Source organism: Meles meles, unplaced genomic scaffold (genome assembly GCF_922984935.1).
Source record: "Meles meles unplaced genomic scaffold, mMelMel3.1 paternal haplotype, whole genome shotgun sequence".
Classification (NCBI taxonomy): domain Eukaryota; kingdom Metazoa; phylum Chordata; class Mammalia; order Carnivora; family Mustelidae; genus Meles; species Meles meles.
The window spans coordinates 2,069,157-2,080,464 of NW_025721601.1; positions in this window are offsets into that span (position 1 = coordinate 2,069,157).

Here is an 11,308-nt window from a genome sequence, read left to right on the forward strand (position 1 = left end):
CAGCAAGCTTTCGTTCTGCGGGACAGGGGGAGTCTGTTTGAATGGCACAAGGGTACCCCATATGGAAATCGTTGTAGCAGAAGTCACCGCATGGATCTCTATAAAGCCCAGCTCTACTTAGCCTTCCAGCCCAGGAACAATTCCGTTTCAATCTGGTGTCTCTGTGGCAAAGGGCCCAGGTTGCTGAGGTGACAGGGATCCTCATTCTGATGGGTCATAAGGCTGGCTTGTGTCCAGGGAGACCTTAGAATGTGGCGGTGACTCAGACGCCATGCAGGATTCTCCTTCCCTGAGGGTTGGACGCAGCTCCTAAGAGCCAGGTTGCCTTCTGGGGACAGGAGGTGCTCTGTTTTGTGACTCAGGATTCAAGTCTTGGAACATATGTAGTTATTCCAGAGTTTGCCTCTGGAGGCAGATGCGTGAAAACCTATGCTAGGGTTCCGTGAGGTCCTAGGAGTAATTCCGTACCATCTCTGACTCAGGGCCATGGACTTAGGTGTCTGCCTGGACGTATGTGTCTGGCCTGTGTCTGAAGGCACCTTTTTTCCAAGGCGGCCAACGAATTTGGGGTTCACTCACGGGCATTGTAGAGGTCTCCCAATCTGGAGGGTTTTTACAAATGTGATGGGCAGAGCTTGCATCAAGTGTGCAGGCAGAGTCCTGCACTGTGACTCCAGAAGGCTCATCCTGGAGGGCCTGTCAGCCTGGGCTTTGGGGACAAAAGTCTGCAAATACCAACTCGGCTAAGGTTTAGGGGTGATGTGATGGCAGGCCTGATCTGCAGACCGGGAGGGCAGTATCCTGGTATCTAAAATGGGGTCGACGGGGAGGCAGGAGCACAGATATTTCTGTCTTGTTTGTGTGTCTTGGTTGGCCACGGAAGAATCAGTAGTCTCATGGGGCCATGGGAGATTCTGCCTCTGTGAGGATTCTGCTCTGCTCCCAAGGGTTTGGTGTCTTTCAGTTGAAGGGAAGAATGATGTTTCCGTCTCAGGTTTCCCTCCATTGCAGGGATTCCAGAGTCGGCTTTTGGGTACGGGCGCCTGGAGAACCCAACCGAGGGTGAGGATTTGGGCCTTGGGGCATGTGAGGCCCGATACGCGGGCCCCTGGTCCAGCTAGCGAGGGGGCTGGTTTGAAAGAGGGCTCAGGCTTAGGGTCGCAATGCCTGTTTGTGGCCAGGGCGGCCTTCTTTGGTGGTCGTGGTCTAATGGGCCATGCAGCTGACTCCCACTCTGAGGGTTATAACCGATCCCCACAGCAAGCTTTTACCATCGTGGGGAAGGAGCAGTGCTCTTTGATGCTTGAGGTTCCCCCATAACCTGGGATTTGAGCTATGGTCTTGGCACAGATCCCTGAAAACCCAAGTTGCGTAGAGATGAAAGTCTCTGGCCTTGGCATATCCCATGTGCATTAAATAGTGTCCACTATCTAGGAACCTGATGGGAGGTCGGGGCTCACGCTGTGTCAGACAGAGCATTAGTGCACAGGGCAGCATGGATATTGGGATGCCGTCGAGGTCCATGCAGGGTCATCCTCACGTGGGGATTCTGTGAAGACTCCTAGGGCACTTCTTCTTTCTGGAGGGCAGGAAGAAGACTGTGTTGGAGCTCCTAAATGTACAATCTGGAAGGCTGGCAGGCCAGGAGGGTGGGGACCAAATTCTGAACGCACAAGCACCAATTCCGTTCATTGCCGAGCACATGACATTTCAAATGTGCAGCCTCTGACTCGAGATCTCCCGCATGTGAGTCAGGGCACATGTCAGATGGTCACTCACCCTGGAGTTTTTGTCCATGATGGCCGAAGAATGGAGGGGAGGTCTCATGAGGTCATGGAGATATTCCTGGGCTGGGGCCTGTGAGCTGCTCCGAACAGCAAACTTTCCTTCTGTGGGACAGGGGGAGGTCGTTTTGATGACACCAGGGTTCTCCATAGAGAAAGACGTCGTAGTAGAAGTCACCGCATGGATGCATGGAAAACCCAGTTCCGCTTTGCCTTCCAGCCCAGAAACAAGCCCGTTTTGATCTGGTGGCTCTGGGGTATAGTACCCAGGGGGCTGAGGTTACAGGGAGCCTCATTCTGATGAGTCACAATGCTGGCTTGTGTCCAGGGAGACCTTAGAATGTGGCGGGGCCTCAGGAGCCATGCAGGATTCTCCTCCCCTGAGGGTTGGACACACCTCGCAAGAGCCAGGTTGCCTTCTGGGGACATTAGGTGTTCTGTTTTGTTCCTCAGGGAACAAGTGTTAGACCATATGTAGGTATTCAAGAGATTGCCACTGCAGACAGATGCTAGCAAACCTAAGCTAGGGTTCTGTTGTGGTCCTAGGGGTATGTCCGGTTCCATCTTCTGACTGAGGGCCATTGTCTGAGTGTCTGCCTGGATTTAGGTGTCTGGCATGTGCCAAATGCGCCTTTTTTCCAAGGCGGCCAATGAATTTGGGGGCTCAGGGGCATTGCAGGTGTCTCCCAATCTGGAGGGTTTGTGCAATGTGACGGGCTGAGCTTCCTATGGGTGGACAAGCAGAGACCTGTACTGTGGCTCCAGAGGCGCCATCCTGGAGGCCCTTTCAGCCAGGGCTTTGGGGACAAAAGTTGCAAACACATACTCAGGATATGTTTGGGGGTGAGGTGATGGCAGGCCCGATCTGCAGACCGTGAGGGCAGTGCCTCCACATCTGAAATTAGGGCAACAGGGAGGCGGGAGCACAGGCTATTCTGTCTGGGTTGTTTGTCCTGGTTGGCCATGGAATGGAGAGGTGGCCTGATGGGTCCATGGGAGATTCTACCTCTGTGGGGATTTTGCATGGCTCCCAAGGTTTTGATGTATTTCTAGATGAAGGGAAGATAACAGTTTTCAGTCTCACGGTTGCCACCATAGCAGGGATTCCAGAGTCAGCTTCTGCATCCAGCCACCTGGACAACCTGCCCGAGGGTGCGATTTTGGGCCTAGGGTCATGGCAGGACCAATATGCGGGCTCCTGGTCCAGCTCTGGAGTGGGCTTGTTTGAAAGCAGGCTCAGGCTGATGGTCACAATGCCTGGTTCTGCCCAGAGCGAGCTCCTGGTTAGACGTGGTCTCATGGGCCATGCAGCTGGCTCCCATTCTGAGGATTTGACCCCCATCCCCACAACAAGCTTTTCTGGAAATGGGAAAGAGGAGTGATATATTTTGTTTGAGGTTCCCCCATAGACCAGGATTTGAGCTACGTTCGGGACACTGATGCCTGAATACCCAGACTGGGTAAAGATGACAGCATCGAGCCATGGATGGTCCCACCTGCAGGAGATGGCACCCCCAACCTGGGGAGCTGACTGGAGGTCGGAGCTCAGGCTGTGTCAGAGAGAGCATTTCTGCATAGTGCATCCTGGATATTTCTGTTCCCTGGAGGGCCGTGCAAGTTGATCCTCACATGGGTATTCTAGGCAGACCAAAAGGGCACGTCGTCTTTCTGGAGGGAAGGCAGGAGGCTGCGTTGTGGCTCCAGAATGTCCAATTTGGAGGGCTTGGAGCCCAAGAGGTTGAGGACGGAAATCTGAATGCCCAAGCGCTGGTTCACTATGCTGCTGAGTACATGGCATTTCCAATATGCAGTGTCTGACTCAAGATCTCCAGCACCTGAGTCAGGGTGAGTGTCGAATGGTTGCTCACGCTGGAGTTTGTGTCCATGATGCCCGATGAAGGGAGGGGTGGACTCATGAGGCCATGGAGATTTTCCCAGGCTGGGGCCTGTGAGCTGCTCCGAAAAGCAAACTTTCCTTCTCTGGGATAGGAGGAGTCCATTCTGATGGCTCGTGGCTCCCCCATATGGAAAGACTTGGTAGAGGAGCTCACCACATAGATGCCTGGAAAGCCCACCTCAGCTTACCCTTGCAGCCCAGGAACAAGGCAGTTTCAATCTGGTGGCTCTGCGCTATGAACCCTTGGGGCTGAGTTGACAGGGAGCCTCATGATGATGGGTCACATGCTGGCTTGTGTCCAGTGAGACCTTAGAATGTGTCAGAGGCTCAGGTGCCATGCAGCATTCTTCCACCCGAGGGTTGGACCCAGCTCCTGAGAGCCAGGTTGTCTTCTGGGGATAGGAGGTATTCTTTTATGTGGAGAGGGACCAACTGCTGGAACATATGAAGGTATATTGGAACTTGCCTCTGGGGACAGATGCCTGTAAACTTAAGCTAGGGTTCTGTTTAAGTCCTAAGGGCATGTCAGGTTCCACCATCTGACCCTGGGTCATTTACCAGGGTGTCTGCTTGGTGGTAGGTATCTGGCGTGTGACAGAATCCCCTTTTTTTCCAGAGTGCACTACGAAATTGGGGTGGGCTCAGGGTCATTGCAGTTGTCTCCCAATCTGGAGGGTTTGTGCAGCTGTGACGAGCAGTTTCCTTCGGGATGGCAGGCAGGGTCCTGTGCTTTGGCTCCAGAGGCTCCGTCCTGGAGGGGCTGTCAACCAGGGCTTTGGAGACAAAAGTCTGCAAACACAAACTAAGGTTAGGGTGGGAGTTGAGGTGATGGCAGTACTGATCTGTGGACCGTGAGGGCAGTGCCCTGGGATCTGAAATTAGTTGTGCTGGGAGGCAGGAGTGCAGGCTTTTCTGTCTGGGTTGTGTGTCTCTGATGGCCACGAAATGAGGGTTGGATTCATGGGGCCATGGGAGATTCTGCCTCTGTCGGGATTCTGTCCAGCTCCCAAGGGTTTGGTGTCTATAGAGGGGAAGGAAAGAGTCCTGATTTCGTCTCAGGGGTTGGGCCATATCAGGGATCCCAGAGACGGCTTATGGGTTCGTGCTTCTGGAGAATGAGATAGGGACATGGCAGGCCTGCTATGGGGGCTCTTGTTTGTAACCGGGCTCAGGTTGAGGGTCAAAATGCCTGTTAGTGGCCTGAGCCATCTTAATATGTGGGCGTGGTCTGATGGGCCGTGCAGATGGCTCCTACACTGAGGGTTTGACACCATCCCCACTGCAAGGTTTTCCTGCCGTGGGGAAAGAGGATTGTTCTTTTGTGCTTATGATTCCCCCTTAGGCTGAGATTTGAGTCATGGTCTCTGCACAAATGCCTGAACACCCAGGTTGGGTAGAAATGACAGTCTCTGGCCTTGGCACATCCAACCTGCAGGATATGGGGCCCACTACCTGGGGGGCTGATGGGAGGTCAGGGCTCAGGCTGTGTCAGACAGAGCATTAGTGTAGAGGGTGGCCTAGGACATTGGGGTGCCATCGAGGGCCATGCATTTGGATCCTCTCTTGGGGATTCTGGACAAACACATAGGGCCCTTCTTCTTTATGGAAGGCATGCAAAAGGCCGTGTTGTCTCTCCAGAGTTCACAATCTGGAGGGCTTGCTGGCCCTGAAGTTGAGGACAGAAATATGAATGCACAAGCACTGGTTCAGTTCAGTGACGAGCGCCTGGTATTTCCAATGCTCAGCGTCTGACTAGAGATATCTAGGACACAAGTCAGGGAGAGTGTTGGACGTTCACTCACTCTGGAGTTTGTGTCCATGATGGCCAACGAATGGAGGGGATTGAGGGAGCCTCAAGATTCCAGGGAGGTTTTTGCAGGCTAGGACTGTGAACTGCTCCAAACAGCAAGATTTCCTTCTGCGGGACAAGGGGAGTCCGTTTTGATGGATTCAGGGTCCTACATATAGAAAGACTTGGTAGCAGATCTCACCACATGTACGCCTGGAAATCCCAGCTCAGATTACACTTGCAGTCCAGGAACAAGGCAGTTTCGATCTGGTGGCTCTGGGACGAATTGCCCAGGGGGCTGTGTTGACAGGGAGCCTCAAGCTGATGGATCACAATGCTGGCTTGTGTCCCATGAGACCTAAGTATGTGGCGGAGGCTCCAGCGTCATGCAGAATTCTCCACTCCTAGGGTTTTATGCAGCTCCTTAGAGCCAGATTGCATTCTGGGGACAGGAGATGTGCTGTTTTTTGTATAAGGGACCTAGTGTAGGAACACAGGTAAGTACTCCAACCATTCCTCTGGGGACAGATGCCTGCAAACCTAAGCTAAGATTCCATTGAGATCCTAGTGGCATGTCAGTTTCCTCTTCTGACTTAGGGCCATTGACCTGAGTGTCTGCCTGGAAGTAGGTGTGTGGCATGTGTCAGACTGTGCATTTCTGACTAGAGCGGCCAACGAAATTGGGTGAGCTCAGGGTCCTTGCTGGTGTCTCCCAATCTTGAGAGTTTGTGCAACTGTGACAAGCATAATATCCTTTGGAAGGGCAGGAGAGTCCTGTGCTGAGGCTCAAGAGGCCCCATCCTGGAGGGCCTGTGGGCCAGGACTTTGGGGACAAAATTCTGAAAACACAATCTCGGTTTAGGGTCAGGGTTGAGGTGATGGCAGGCCCGATCTACGGACCATGAGGGCAGTGCCTCGAGATCTGAAATTAGTTCGATGGGGAGGCGGGAGCTCAGGGTCTTCTGTCTGGGTTGTGTGTCTCTGTTGGCCTTGGAATGGAGTGGTGGCCTCATGGTCCATGGGAGATTCTGCCTCGGTGGGGATTTTGCATGGCTCCCAAGGTTTTGGTGTCTTTCTGGATGAAGGGAGGAGAGCTGTTTTCCTTCTCTGGGGTCCTGCCATAGCAGGGATTCCAGAGTCGGCTTCTGGGTCTAGGCACCTGGAGAAAAGGACTGAGGGTGAGGATTTGGGCCTAGGGGCATGGAAGGCCCGAAATGCGAGCTCCTGGTACAGCTACCGAGGGGGCTTCTTTGAAAGTAGGTTCAGGCTAATGGTCACAATGCCTGTTTGTGCCCAGAGTGTACCTCAAGGGTGGGCATGTTCTCATGGGCCATGCAACTGGCTCCCACTAAGAGGGTGTGACCCACATCTACACAGGAAGCTTTTCTATCCATTGGGATGGAGGCGTGCTCCTTTGTGCTTGAGCTTCCCATAGGCCGGGATTTGAGATATGGTCTGGGCCCATATGCCTGAACACCCATGTTGGGTATACATGACATACTAGGGCCATGGCCGGTCCCAACTGCAGGAGATGGCACCTGCTACCAGGGGGGCAGACTGGAGGTCAGGACTCAGGCTCTGTCACACAGAGCATTAGTGCACAGTTGGCCTGGATATTGGGGTTCCGTCTAGGGACGTGCAGGTAGATCCTCACATGGGGATTCTGGGCTGACCCATAGGATCCTTCTTCTTTATGGAGGGCAGGTAGAAGGCTGCATTGTGGCTCTAGAATACCCAATCTGGAGGGCTTGTTGGACAGGAGGGTGAGGACGGAAGTCTGCACGCACAAGCGCTGTTTCTGTTCAGTGCAGAGCCCATGGTATTTCCAATGTGCAGCATATAACTCGAGATCTCCAGCACCTGAGTCAGGACGAGTGTCAGATTATCGCTCACGCTAGAGTTTGTGTGCATGAAGCTAGATGAATGGAAGAGTGTCCTCATGAGGCCATGGCAGTTTTCCCAGGCTGGGGCTTGTCCACTGCTCTGAACAGAAAGATTTTCGTCTTCAGGACAGGGAGAGTCCGTTTTAATGGCTCCATGGTCCCCCATATGGAAACACATGGTAGCAGAGCTCACTGCATAGATGTCTGGAAAGCCCGCTCCGCTTATCCTTTCAGCTCAGGAAAAAGGCAGCTTAGATCTGATGGCTCTTGGGCAAGTGCCCAGGGGGCAGTGTTGACAGGAATCCTCATGCTGATGGGTCACCATGCTGGCTTGTGTCCAGGGAGACCTTAGAATGTGGCGGGAGCTCAGGTGCCATGCAGGATTCTCCTCCACTGAGGTTTGGACGCAGTCCCCAAGAGCCAGTTTGCCTTCTGGGGACAGGAGTTGTTCTGCTTTTTGGATCACGTACCTAGTGGTGGAAGATATGTAGGTACTAATGTAGGGGGCTGATTAGCCAGAGGAACTTAGTGGTAAACCCCTGATATTGGGGCGGGCCTGGCCAGATTGCCTTATCCAAACAGTGGGACATGGATATATTAAATGTGGTGAATTGAAATCTCATTAGCCTCCTGTGTGTGGGCCGGGCTCAATCCCCTGTTAAAGCTTAGTCTGTGAGGCTTGCGGGGGTGGGGGGAATAAGTAAGATGAGTTAGAATAGCCATTAGAGAATAGAAGGAGTTAGAATTGCCATTAGAGAAGTAGAAGGAGTTAGAATAGCTGTTAGAGTAGTAGAAGGAGTTAGAGTAGCCATTCGAGTAAACATTGGGAGATTTTAGGGTAGTTGTAGGCATGATAGCTTCGGGTTTGTCAGGAGCATCAGAGCTTCAGGATCATCGCGAGCATTGGGAGTGGTATTGCTGGGAGCGGTACTGCCACGATTGGCCTCGCCTCCCTGAGCAGAAGTGCCACCCATGACCGGCCTCGCCATGGCCGTGCCGTGACCTGATTCGCTGACCAGAGCTGTGGCCTCGCCAGAGTGGTGTCATTCCGGGGAGTGACCTAGTTGGCGTGTAGCCTCGTTGGAGAGTGGCCTAGTCTGGAGAAGCCCCTTCATCATCAGTTGCGGCCTTCATCCAGCATTTGGCCTCATCCAGAGTGGCCCCGTCTGGGGAGTGGCCTTGTTGGAGTGGAGCCATGGGGAGCAGAGTCTATGTCATCACGGTTGTCATCCTCGTCATCCTTGCCTCTTTGTCACCAGGAGTTGCATCCTCGTCGTCATCACTTCTATGTAAGAAATGGCCCCAACATGTCGGTTTCATTTTCGATGCTTGGCCTGAAATTAACCTTTGTTTAATTTTTGCTTTCTGTCAGTCTCGTTCTTTTGATCATGGACCCTATCACAGGAGGCTCGCCTGGGATCCAACAACGGGAACTGAGCCAGGATCAGAATTTATGGGAAAAGTGTTTGGAGGTGTTGGGATCTTGTTCGTCTGTCTGGTTGGAGCTCCTGTGTATGGACACCAGGAAGAAGATGGACACAGCTATGCTTCCCAGGCTGAAGGGGATGTGGGGATGCCCCATTTCTCTGTTGGTAGATCAACATGAGGTTCAAGTTCCCCTTGGCAGTCGGGGTGGTTCAGGTCTCCCTAGATGGTCAGGGAATTCGAGTCCCCCTAGACTGTTACCAGGGGGTTCGAGTCCCCCTATGTGGTGACCAGGGGGTTTGTTTCCCCCTAAGCAGTCAGAGGGTTCACATCCCCCTAGGTGGTCATCGGGGGTTCGAGTCCCCCAAAGCAGTCATTGGGGGTTCGAGTTCCCTTAGGCGGTCAGGGGGTCTGAGTCCCCCTAGAAAATCCCCCACCAATGGCAGGACTGCTGGGCCCGCAGTTGTCTTTGTCTTGTGTTTTTGTTGTCTGTTGTGTTGTTTGTTGTGTTGGCAGAATGGGACAGGCAGAGAGCAAGGGGATTCTGACTTTTGTCTCTTTGTTCCTCATAATAGATGGGGGGCTTCTTCCTCACTCCTTTCCTGTGTTAAGGGCTATAATTGGAGCCAACTGGGGTTAGTCTAACTTGTGGCAGAGACTTTAAGGAATATTCCCAAGCAGCTGCCAAAACTCCCTTTGTATCAGGGAATTCCTTGCCTTCTCTGGCCCGATGTGGATTGCCTAGCCACTCCCCCTTGCTGGAGGGAAAGCATGGCATCTGAAGTGGAATAGGCCCAGGTGGAAGATGAAATCTGTTAGCAAAGAGATGACTCAACTGATGGTTCATTGTCTGTCTCAGGGTTTTAATGGGTAATTGTTAAAGTAGCTTTCAGAGTTTTTGGTAACCTAAAGCTTTGAAGTTTTGCTTGGATGACAAATGGATGAAGTGCTAGGGTGCTGGTTGCCAGGAACTAGGTTTGTGCTTTTGAAATCTGTTGGTAAACATGTTTTGTGCTTAACTGCTATTTCAGCAGTACACAATATTTAGTCTTCACTAGAGATTGAGATGTTTCTAAGAAAATGTAAATGGTTTTCTTTGCCCACCCAGAATTGTAAATGAGATCTCTTTGACTCATAAGGCTTTTCCCTCATATGCTAAGTTACTCAGAAAGTACTACTAAATCAATGATAAACCTTGGGTTACATTTGGGTCAATGCTGTAAGTACTCCAGAGGTTCTATACATTTTCTAAAGTTTTAATGTTTTGATAAGGGTCATCATTTGATATTTAACCATATCTATTCTGAGTTTTTTGTCATTTGTAATTGTTTTAATTCTCTTGTAAGATGAATTCCACCTTAAGGAAATTTATATAGGAGACTTTTAGAACAAATACGGTTCTTTGATATGTTGAAATCCTGGAACTGCATTTCCAGAAGTAAAAGTTGCAATCTCACTAAGCCAGAATTAGTACGGTGACTCAAGGTAAGAATGAGATTCCAGGAGCTTTCCTAGAAAGGCTCATTGAAGCCTATAAAATGTATAGCCTGATCGACCCTGAGGCACCCGAAAATCAGGGGGCAGTGAATCTTGCTTTTGCCAGTCAGTCAGCCCTGGATATAAGGAGGAGACTCCAGGAAATTGAAGGATTTGAAGGGAAGAATCTGATTGAGCTATTGGGAATAGCAGAAAAAGTGTTTAACAACATGGATGCACAGGAGGATGAAAAAAAGACAAAAAGCTGGTTAAGGTTTTGGCATGACATGAGATAGCCAGGGGATAGTAAATGGAATAAAAAGCTTAAGCATAGAGAAGGCAGGTGGGAAGACTTAGATTCAGATCAGTGTGCTTACTGTAAGGATAAAGGACACTGGACGAGGGAGTGCCGCAAAAGGAAGATGGCAATGCTGGCCACGAGAGTAAAAATTGAAGTGGAGGGAAATCAATTGATTTATTTCGTCGACACGGGAGCCCAATTTTCATCGTTACTTTAACTTATGGAAAAACTATCTGGAGAGGAAGTTTGGGTACAGGAGCAAATGGCAGCATGAGACATAAATGGACAACAGAAAGGACTTTAAATTTGGCCTTGGGAGTAGTGAAACATCGATTTTTGTTCCTCCATAATGCCCCATATATCTTGATGGGAAGTGATCTCCTCCACAAGTAATGAGCTGTCATTCAGTTCTCAGAAGTAGACATGACTGTAACTTTGAGACAACCCACTGTACTGGTGCTTATGGCAACAGTAGATCAATACTTCCTTTACAAGCCATCCTCAAAACCAGAGGAGCCAATGTTGGGGAGCCTACTCCAAATCCTCCAGGTCGAGTTTCTTGAGGTCTGGGCAGAAGGAAGCACCCTGGCTTGGCCAGGGGACAACCTCCAGTGGTGGTACAATTAAAGGTGATGGCTACTTCTGTTCACGACCGGCATCACTCCCTTCTCCAGGAAGCAAAGGAAGGGATCAAAAAGCACATTAACCACCTCTGAGGAGACGCGATCCTAGTTCCTTGCAAATTTCCATGGA